Raw genomic sequence first — 11653 nt, forward strand, 5'->3', positions numbered from 1 at the left:
ATGCATGTGCTGATAGAAAGGTGTGCTGAAATGCTCCCTGTTTCCCATGAAGATGGACAAGTGGTGAGAGTGTGCATTGAGGCTTGGTCCTGCCCCGCCTTCAGCCACTATCACTGAGCATTTTTCTTTTGACGTGGCACTAGGAGAAGTGGGAATTACCATCTCCTTTATTTACTTCAAAAGCATCTTGTCGATGCTTGCGTTAGTGACAGTCCTCCAGATGGGACTGAGCATCCAGTTCTTTGACTCCCAGAGCTCTGCAGATGTCCAGATGGAAGACTAGGGAGAGCAGCAATCAGTGTGTAATTGGGTAAATGATAGACCTGCTGCAAAGCAGCATTACCTCAGCCTTAAGGAGGATTAATTACAATAGACCTATGATGCCAATTAATTCTCTTTAAAAAGTTACATGTGGATTCAAGGCACTTTAAGTCAAAGAAGCTGAAGTTAATTCAACATAATGGGCCTACATAAATAACCAAGTGTTGTAATATATTAAGCACTTCATACATTACAATAATGGAAATATCTATTTTTTTGTGAACAGTAAGAAACTGATCCTTTGCCACCCGAGATGGTCTTCCTAAAGCAGGCTGTAACCCCTTGTTTTGTCTCACAAACAGCACCTAGTGTGGAATACCAAATGTGAAGTTTGATCCCAAAGTGCTGATAAAATACAGCTGATTTTTCAGCTTAGGCTGACAAGATTTGTTCATGCTTAAAAAAATAACATCTCAAGTGACAAGTCCTCAAGATTTCAAAGGAAGCCTAAGAGAGTTTTGTTCAATCATAAGGTAACAGAGAGGATCTTCCTGACACATTGTTGCTGTCTCAATGGAATAAGATAGACATGGAGGAGGGGGAAATACTACTGATCAGGTTAACGTAAAAAATGTCTTTGCAAGTGCTAATTGGAATGCAAATCTCTGTACCATAAAACATTTGAGCTATGAATAGAGTGTTGGAGTTTAATTGATTAAATCTGTTAGAGTCTAAAAAAGCTGGAGATGCATGCTCTGATATACTTGACTCTCAACAGTTTTATTAACAGGTATAGGTTACTTTGGCATCCTCAGAGATGCAAGTATAATACACTATATTTTTTCACTCAAGTGGATTTCCTATGAAAGGCACACAAGGAGGGCACGGGTTCACAAACAGAGCTGGTACATACCTGGCAACGATGCACCAGCATTGTTAAACTTTGGGGGCTACAAAAACACACAACAGAAAAAGGCTGGACTGGCAGCAGATGAATATCATTGAAGTAGAGAGATTTGACACAATTCTAAGGAAAAAAAATACTATACAATGTATAATACAATTATCACTGAATCACAGAATGGCTTAAGTTGGAAGGGACCTCAAAGTTCACCCAGTTTCAAACCAGTTGCCATTGGCAGGGCTGCCACCCACCAGAACAGGCTGTCCAGAGACCCATCCAGCCTGGCCTTGAATGCCTTCAGGCTAATTGTTGCTTTAATTTCTTTGATAAATTAGTTTTAACACTAACATGATGACTTTTTTTTCTCAGCCTTGGGAAGCTAACACATTTCTGAATCACACCCCAAGTTATACACTCACCTTTCAGTGGGTATGACAATGTACGGGTGTTTGTATGCAGGGAGAACACTGGTCCATCCGTACAGTGCTTATCAGTATGCAACGTGACAGTTTCCCCCACAGCTGTTTTCTCATTATAACCCAAGTAGATTATTTTCAAAAATTGTATCCAGTCTGTCTATAGATGTTCACTTCCAACTTATAAATCCCCTCCCTTCTTTCCTTCAAGAAGATTATATTTTTCTCAAATCTTGCACCAGCATTTATCAGAACACACATTAGAACTTTTCAAAATTACAGTAATTAATGGAAAGCTTATGAAATCCTTGCCTATCCAAGGGCAAGTTAAAAAAATCTTGCAATGAAATATTAAAAATTATGGTAACAAATTAAAATTGAACTAGAATGCATTTGTGAATCTTCCCTCTACCTCCAATAAAAGAGGGAAAAAGAAACCCTCATGAAAAAAAGAAAAAAAGAAAAAAGAAAAAAGAAAAAAAAAAGACTTCATAATCTTGTAATACAAAATAACAAAAATTAGGTATGTAGCACGATACATAATATTGTGCTGATTCATTAATATGACTGCCATGGGATGTTTTATTACTGGAAAAACATTTAATAGATTGTGCTTGCATTTTTTGTTGCATACCTGGTTTCACATTATAGCTCAGAGATTTATTCTTTAAATGATGGAATATGAAATGAGGAAATAAAAAAGGGTAAATCTACAAGCTTACGTTTGTACTTTGTGTATAGGCACAAGAAGCTTTTCTGATTTTCCAGCTATTCCAAAAAGCCGGAAACTGTTCCAAAAAACCTGAGTCAAAATGAGAAAGCATGAGCTGACTGAAAACAGAATATATCATTTTAAGAATTAGAGTAGTAAGGAAAAAAAATCTTCAAATAGAAAAATAATTTCAATTTAAAATACAGAAATATCAAGATATTGCATCAGAGCAGAGCATTTTGATTTCTGGTTCCGTTTTTATTTTAATTTCCATCCATCTATTCTTGACAGAAACAATTCAGAGAAATTGAAATGGAACCAAGGAAAAATTCATTGCCTCCGCATCTGTGTTTTCCAACAAAAATTGACCTACCTCTAGCTTTCTCCTGACACTTTGTGAGAAGATTAATTTCTTCACTCATTTTTCAAGTTTATTTTTTACGTTCTTCTGGAAAAAAAAAAAAAAAGATTGGGGAAGAAGTAACAGCATAAATATATTTGACATCTCATGGAGAGAACTTGCTGCTGTTAATCCTCTTGGCTAATAACAGTGTAAATTTGCCCCATGCTCTGTTCTCTTTCTGAGTGAATTTTGGAGAGATTAAGTAAAAAGTGGCTTGTTATCATGCCAGTGCATGGGAGTTTGTGGGTGCAGGGAAGGTGTTGATGCTGCATGGGAGACCAAAAATCAATGCCCTTATGGAAAGGGACTGGTCCCAGACAGAGCATCATTGCCAAAACATCCACAGCAACATGAAATTTTCAGATAGTCAGGCAGCCAGCCCATCTCTGCCCATGTCCAGAGGAACACTTTGTGGTGGAACCCTGCCACTTCTGAACCCTGCAGAAAGGTCATGACAACAGAACTGGCTGTACTGGGAGGGACACAGGCCAGAAAATGGGACACATGGCTGTGCCTACCTGTGTAGGGGAACCACATCCTTAAACCTGCACAGTGTGATTTCACTCAAAATGTCGGAGCAGTCATTTTCAGGACTCAGAGTGTTTCTGCAGAGGAGAAGAAAGTATAAATATTGCCATTTAATTAACATTATACGATATGTTTCCTATACAAGCTGACATAACTGTCTATCTTTCAAGTGATAGGTTTATACAGCAATGGCTGGAAGCTAGCAGATTTACTGCAAACACTACCATAAATAAACTTTCTCAAACCAACATTGGTAACACAAACAAACGACTATTTCTGACGTTTGAAACGCAGCAAAAAGCAAAGTTGTGGCAGGTGTGACACCTGATAGCTAAATTGAAATTTATAGAATGCATATGGCAGAATTTCATTTTTCTTTTTCATTTAGTGATCAAAAACTAGATGATAGACAGTGTAAAATGAAAACAGATGAAATGAATTTCTGCATGGATCCCGCCAAGTTTCATTTTCTCCATGAGTTCTTGGAAAGCCCAGAACCTACTCCCACGTGCAGGGCCAGAATTTGCAGATTCTGCGCTTTACCTTTCCATCCTTCCATCTGACTGTGTGCCAAGTCCTGTGCACCGCAGAGTGATTGTGAAGACAAGTCTGTTTATTATGGTATAGAGATCTTCCTGTCAGACTCAATAGCCTAATTTTTATATGGATTATAAATAAAATATAATATGTATAAATATATATATATACACATACAATAGTTATAAAACTTTTCAAAGTCACAGTCATTATAATGCTTTCTCTGATGAAAGTAGAGAGACTGGATAATAAATGAAGTGTAATGGAAATTTGATATGAGTTTCTAAATATATGCTGAGGTAAAAGGTGAACCTAGTTAACTAAGCAACAGATCCTTTTACTCGTCTGATATAAAACAAGATTCTCTGTGGAATATGTTTCAGACAGGCATGAAGAATTTATTTTTAATCAGCTTCAAAATGCAGTCTATAATAAGCATGCCCTTAGGCAGTTATACTGTGCATGCCATCATAAAAAGGGAAAAAAAGAGCTTACAATGGAGCTTAAGAAAAATGGTCAACTGGATGCCAGGTTTTTTTAATCTGTGGTTGTCTTTGCCCCCACTGGGGATTCTTATATCTTCTTTTCATCAGGAGGGTATGGCAAAGAAAATCGCAAGTTCTTTATGTTGGGATCCACAAAAATCAATATAAGGGATATGAAGACAATTTTTAAATGCTAATGTGTGAAACATTAAAAATCCATGCAGTATAAACCAAGTATAATGCTACCAGCTCCACAGCTCAAATAGATCAAATGCAGCAGAAATTGCGGTATATTACACAATAAAGTGAAATAACCTTTAAGACAGAAGATTGACTGTTTTGGGAAAGTTTTAACAATATGGTACATTAAGCTCTTCAGATAAAAATAACGTGTCTTCTCATAAGAGGGAAATACACTTTTGAAAAAAAAACAATTGGGTAGCGATCTTAGGGGCTAAATAAGGGGAATTAAGCTTAGAGGGGAAAAGTTCAAATTTTATGCCTTTGGTACAAAGCAGGAGAAAATTTTCAGATTAGTCCCTTTTCAGAGTATAATTTCATTTAGTTGCAGCTTCATAATTATGATATACTAGTTACAAACATGCTTAGTTTCTTCCTGAAGACATCATAATTCAAATAGCATTAAAATTATATTCTTTAAAGCTCTATATACTTTTTTTTTAACAGCTGATGAGTTGTATTGCTAGCAAAAAGAACCAGAGTCTTTGACAGCATTTCCGTGTACTGAGTGAACTCCACTAAGTTAAGGTGACCATTCTGGAGAAAAATCAAGTGAAAGACATAACATGTTATAATCTATCCAAGAAAATAGAAAGATGGGAGTGTTTCTGTCCTAATAAGGTTAGCTGAGAACCCACAGTCAGATGAAAGAAGAGGCTAAGTTTACATTGGAAGCCTTTGGCAAGGCAGGATCTAAATATACATCTTGGGAGTTCTAGAGGGCATGATATGATGTCATTTTGAATCTAAGTATTCTAATTCAGTGAGATCTTAAAAAAAAAAAAAAAAAAAAAAAAAATTATAGCTTACGGCATGTGCATAGTACCTCTGAAAAAGAAATAAAATAATGCATTTTGCATGAAGTTCCTTGCACAATTATTTTCCTAGTACTCCTAGAAATCTATAGTGAACAAGGAGGTAGGTAAAAGGAACCCGTAACACAGGAAGCATTAAAATGAAAGAAAATATTCACCAAAGAAACCCCAATCAGACAATTAAGGAAAACATTCTTACCTCATCCCTACCAGCTTTTCTCTATGTTGGTCTACAAGACCAGTGAGGAAAAACAATCAAAATACAGGTCTAATCGGAAATCATCCCAGTTCCTCTACAAATACATGACACAATGCCTCAAAACAGACAGACTTTGTAATTTTGCTTTAGGAATAGTATATTTAATAGTTCCTTCTTTACCTATATCCTTGAGACAGCTGGAAGTCCCTTGTTAAAATTTCTGTTCTGATATGAAGTCACAAACACTTTTCATTGTATTTAACATTTTAGTATTGTGGATTTTTTATGTGAAGAATTTCAACTAAAACATTAAAACCCTTCTTCATAACAGAAGTATATTAAGTACAGAACAGATTTGCATAAGACTTCTAAAGATAGAGTGTGATTAAAAATATCCCTAATACAACTGAAATACAAGCTAGAAGAGAAGAAGTGAGGGAAAAAAATGAGAATGCTTAAAAATATAATGAACTGTGTGTTGTAATAACAGACAAGTAAAATCAATAAATGAATAAAATAAGAGTATTTTCAAAAATATTCAGGGAAGAAAAAAAAACAAGATTTCTGGCTAACAGAGGAGGAATGATCACCAAGGACTTAGACATGGAAAATTCCTGTGTAAATTCTTTTCTATTAAAAAGAAAGCAGAGGTGTACTGGGAACAAAACTCAAGAAACCAAAGTAAAAATTTTAAACTAATCTTCAGTAAAGAAAATGTTCACATACGCTGAAGAAAAGGTAACAAAAGAGGTCTGAAAGGATGTGGTCCTTGGGGGAAAAAATCTAGCAGAGTTGTTAGCTGGAGCATCACACAGATTTTGCAGGCCATGCTCAACTACCAGTTTGTTGAACGAATTGTAGAACTCCAGTTTAAATAGTAAAGAAAGGATGAGTGACCTGGACACATAAACTTTTAACCCAGCTTTTGTTTCAGGTGAAGAACTTGAAAGGATCACAGAGGAATTAATGTATGAGAACTGATGGAGTGGAAAGCACGTCACTGGGGCTGGCCTGAGTTTGCTGATCTCAGGCTAACATTACTGATTGACTTTTTCCACATACTAAATTGGGCAAAAAAAAGATAAGGTAGAATGAATCTGGACTTCGGCAAGATGTTTTGATCCAGTTACAATCAGAAAAACCACTGAGATAATGGAGATGAATTGCTGTCTTAAGATGATGATATTGTGGATTGTGATTAGTTTTAAGATAGAGTATTATCAGGCTGAGTCATAGTTCAGCTCAGCCAGCACTGTACTACATAATCTCTAATGATTTTAAGGCAGTGATTAATTTGGCCTTGATGAAATCTGCTGTTGGAATTGGAAGCAGCAATAAATAATTATTTCCTTAGAGCTGATATTATGTACATTAAATGGTTCTGAGGAGAACTCTGGATCCCCACTGAGCAGTATTTATATGAGCTCTTATGTCATGGAATGGGAGAGGGGGGTGAATCACAATTTATAGACCAATTTTTAAGTGTTATTTAGAAAATGATTACAAAGATACTGAAGGGAGGAAAAGCAGAGGATAAAGCAGGGGAATAATGCACATAAAAAGGCCACTGAAAAGCCAGGTTTCTCCTGTGATGTATGCTTGGGTACATATCTCATATTTATTGTCTAGCAATCCATATCTCTTTGAATTGAGTACAAAATCCTACGAAGTAGGAGCACTGGCAGCTTCTAAACAACTTCTGGAGTGCAACAGACTGCTTGTGGTATGGAGTGGGAGAATTAGATCAACAACATTTCTGATTAAGAGAGAAGCTTCAGAACAGTTCTGAATCACCTCTATTATATTTAGAAAACCAAAAAATGTGAATTTTATGTCCAAGTGGAAGTATTTGCAAATGACTTTACAAAAGGAGATGCATTTCGTGAAATGGAAATTTAACACGAAATGCAGATTTCCCTAGTTTAGATGGAATTGAGTCTTCCTTCTTCACAGCAACTCTACAAAAGCTCTACCTTTCCTGACAATATCACCGTTCCATACAGATCCATCCTAAATCCACCATTACAATCCTGGGCTGGTATTTAGTAAAGACCAAGGTATATAATTAGCTGGAGAATCAAATAATTTATACTTGTATGGGGGAAAATTTCAACTTTTCTTCTTATAAAGTTGAAGGATGTTCCAGTTACTCTGGGTTTCAGGTTCTTCTCTACAGGCCTTACTATCTCTTGTGGCCCTGCTATCTTAGAACTGAATCAGTACGGTGGGGGAAGAACTTCTCAAAACTGGAAATGCTGGCAGGAGAAAAATCATGCTGATAGTCCTCCGTATGTTCAGTCAGAAGTCAATTAATCTGGTTCCAATGCTGGAACTAGAATATTTATTTTAGCTTTATGTTGGCTTGATTTTTTCCATTGGATATGCAGACTTTTGTTTTCCCATCCCTGTAATAGGATGCATTTTAACTTCTCCCAGTATTCTCTGCATGACAGGAAACCACAACAACCTGTCTGTATTTAGTGTAAAAAAGAGATTAAAGAGTAAACACTGTGACTTTGGCCAATATTTTGCCATGAATTATATTCTCAGAGGCTGCTGCATGACAGTAGGTAACATTTTCAGAGTATTTCTCCCTGATTTCTTTAGTGTTTTCAGAAATATAGAAAAGAATAACATTTTCTTTTGGAGCGTCTGCCATCCTGGCAACAAAAGAAGCCAAGCTGGCTTTATTTTAGAAAATTAACCATATGCCTGACATCAGTGGGAGATATGCCCCGTTGAGAGAAAAGAATAGCCCCTGATTTTATGGAGTTCTTTTGTGGGCTACAGGCTTGGCTTCTTATTTGCCAATTTTATTGATGCTTAAGGGTTTAGCTGAATATTTCCTGTATGCTTATGCTGATAAATATGAAGGCAAGCAAGAAAGGGAAGAAATATTATTTTAGCCATATCTAAATAGATCGGACCTATATTATTGTACATAAGTAAAAATGGAATTGCATTATAAACATAATATTACAAGAGAGTATGTCATGGTAGAGTTGATAAGTCCCAAATATGGTGATGTTCCATATTTCTTGACACAGCTAAAAGACAGAAACATCTTCTACTACCCTTGAGAGCAGACAGTCCAAAGATTATGACCAAAAAGTATTTGTGCATATATTAATTTCTACTAACAGAGATCACTCTTTTCCACTGGTCTTATAAGATAGCTAAGGTAGAGTGTAAGTCCAAAGAATTCACAAGTTGAGAAATATGAGTCAGGGTTTACAGAGAGAAATGAAGTCCAGAGATATTAAATGACTTTCCAGGAAGTGACTGTATATCAGAAGTAAAATTGAATTCAGATTGCTGAGACCCAGTTATCCAACTAAAACACAAGAGCACACTTCCTCTATTTAGTCATTACATAAAGAATGAGAGAGACTGAAGAAAAACTTAATTGCAGTTTGTTTGGAAACCTTTTTGCCTCCATTGTTTGGGCCAGCTTTCAAAAGTAGTAATTTTTTTTTTTAATGTCAAGACCTATAAAATTCAGAAGGGTAAATACACATGGAAAGCGACAATGAAAAACTGATCTTATTTTTAGAGAAGGGGAAAAAATCAAAAATAATTTGAAACTCCTGCTGCTTATATCACAGGTAGACAACAGTCTGAAATACTCATACCTGTTTCTAGCATGTTGGTATCACAGTGTAACCATGATTTTATTACCATATCTTTTGTTCTCTGGTTTCTATTTCAAGGAGCTGATCAAAATTAATGTGGTCTCTCTACCCAATGGCGTTTATTTTGGTTATGAGATTAGAAATGTAAATTTGCAATAAAAGAAGAAAATAGGAAGCTGTTTTTAATGAATATTTTACACATGATTAATTAACAGAATCCCCTACAGGAATTTAGAAGTAATAAGGAATTGACTGAAAATAAATTAAAAATTAATAAAGGGGTCTCCAAACAACTTTGTTTATGAGCATTACCAGTTGCATTCTTAGTTATGAATATTTCAAGCCGCTTTGCTATTCAGGATGTTTTATTCTTGGAGTGTTCATAGTTTTAGAGGTGATTAGACAAAAAAGGAACTCCACAAAACAAAATGTCTTGAAGTGATAAAACCTACCTGGGGAAATCTCGCTAATGCACAAATAATGGCTTAATATCCATCGTTTTTGTCTAATAATACCTGCAGTATGATGCACCTCTTAATCTTCAGCTTCTAAACAGAGCGAACAAAAATGCTCACTAATTCATTTTGAAAAATGAAAAACTTTTCCAAGATGCTCTCTTAAGCACTGCAGACACTCGGCTTAGCATAGCCATTAATACTTGTTAACTGAGCCTGGAAAGGGACTCTGGGGCATGCACAGACAGTTGCAGCGCTGCTCTAGCATCATGGTGTGGATGGGAGTGCAGCATCAGAGATGTGATGCCAGGAAGCTATGGACGAAACTTGCATGAATATGTTTTCCTACAATTTTTGAACAAGTTTTGATTTAACAGAGATGTAACAGAAAAGAAAAAACACTATGTGAATACTAGTTGTTTTTTTATGATTGCAGTATTTAACTTGCTAAAAATCTGAAGTAAAAGTGAAGTGATTTGAATTCACTGAAATGACTTCTGATATAAAAAATGATACAAAAAAGTCCTGGAGAACTTAAGCTAAAACATCTGGCAACTTCATTTGTGGAAGTTCAGAACATAAAGAATTGAAAAGTGAATAAATGACCACTTGAAACTAAGTAAGTCCACTTACTTGTTAGATCATCTGAGTGCAGAGAATCAGTTAGGTGTGATTACAGCAGAACTAGACCAAAATAATTAGGATTGAGTCAATTTATAGTGACAAGAACAAGAAATGAAAACCAAAATTAAGCCATAGCAGATTTCGTCAGCTAGCTATTTCTTTCTTCTTGAACGTTAAGAACTGAAACCTCTCTAGTAATAAGTTGTTGCTGGGAAATGAAGTTCAAAAAGACAACACTTTTTTTTTTTTTTTTTTTCTCTAAAATAATGGTGCTTCCTGATGATATCAAATGTCTATAGCAAAAATAGTTGGGGATATGTCTTAAGAAGTAAAAAAATCCATACATTTGAGAGAGCTCTGTGTAGACCATGTATTAAGTTCCCTTAATGACATCTCAAAGTTAACTGCCCAAAATAAAACGATTGTCATAGTATTTATGTGAATTTATACCTCCAGAATAAATGTAAGTAAAAACTACTGTAGAAGTGATATTAAGCAACAGAAATAGTATGGTAACAGCAATGGTAATAGCAATTAAAACTTAATCACATGCGAAAGAAAATAATCACACATCTTAAGATGTATCAGTCAAGATGTATATGTTATCTCCACTTTTCTGCCCACTCAGATATATAGACAAATAGCAAGAGAATGTGGGTACCTCCCATGAGAAAATTAGATAGGAAACAAGATTAAATATATATATATATATATACACACACACACATATATTTACATAAACATATACACCTTTTTTCAATTCACTAATTGCTTTTACATTTTGGCTGATTTAGGTATCTTAAAATTATGAATTAGCATATAGGGTGTGAGGTCTTTTCTTAAAGCCTGCAGATCTCTTGAGAACAAAGAAAATGATGATTCTATCATGGCTGAATGCAAAACTTTCATTAAAATCAATACTACTCCATTACACTTCAGGCACAGCAGGAGTCATCAAATTGTGAGCTTCTGTTTCAATACTCAGAGGTTCTAAAACTCCATCATGTAGAGGAAGGCCATATATTTCCCTGATCAACATAGACTAATTAATTTTAATCTTTCTGAAATAAAGCTAGAACTTTCCTGTGTCTTTCAGGACAAAGCATACAATAATAATGGACATTTAGCAATAAAATTCAACCTTAGGTGTGGTAAGTGATATTTGGGAAGGTTTCTAAGATTCTGAAGCACAATCTGAGCATCTTGAACATCAGATATCATGTTCTAGTAGTTTCAAATGACTATATGTTCATTTGAAAAGCCAAGGAATTCTCTTCAAGTCCAGACATGTTTGTCTCTGTTCTGTCTCCTCTGCCCTCATCTAACAAAGAACCAACTAAGGTTCAAATAGTTTTTTGACTTTTTTAAATCAATCTAGAAGTGTGATGCATTTCTTTAAAAAATAAACTAAAAAATATAACTGATTACAATAATTTAACATC

The sequence above is a fragment of the Tympanuchus pallidicinctus genome, unplaced genomic scaffold (genome assembly GCF_026119805.1).
Source record: "Tympanuchus pallidicinctus isolate F22 unplaced genomic scaffold, pur_lepc_1.0 scaffold7, whole genome shotgun sequence".
Lineage (NCBI taxonomy): Eukaryota > Metazoa > Chordata > Aves > Galliformes > Phasianidae > Tympanuchus > Tympanuchus pallidicinctus.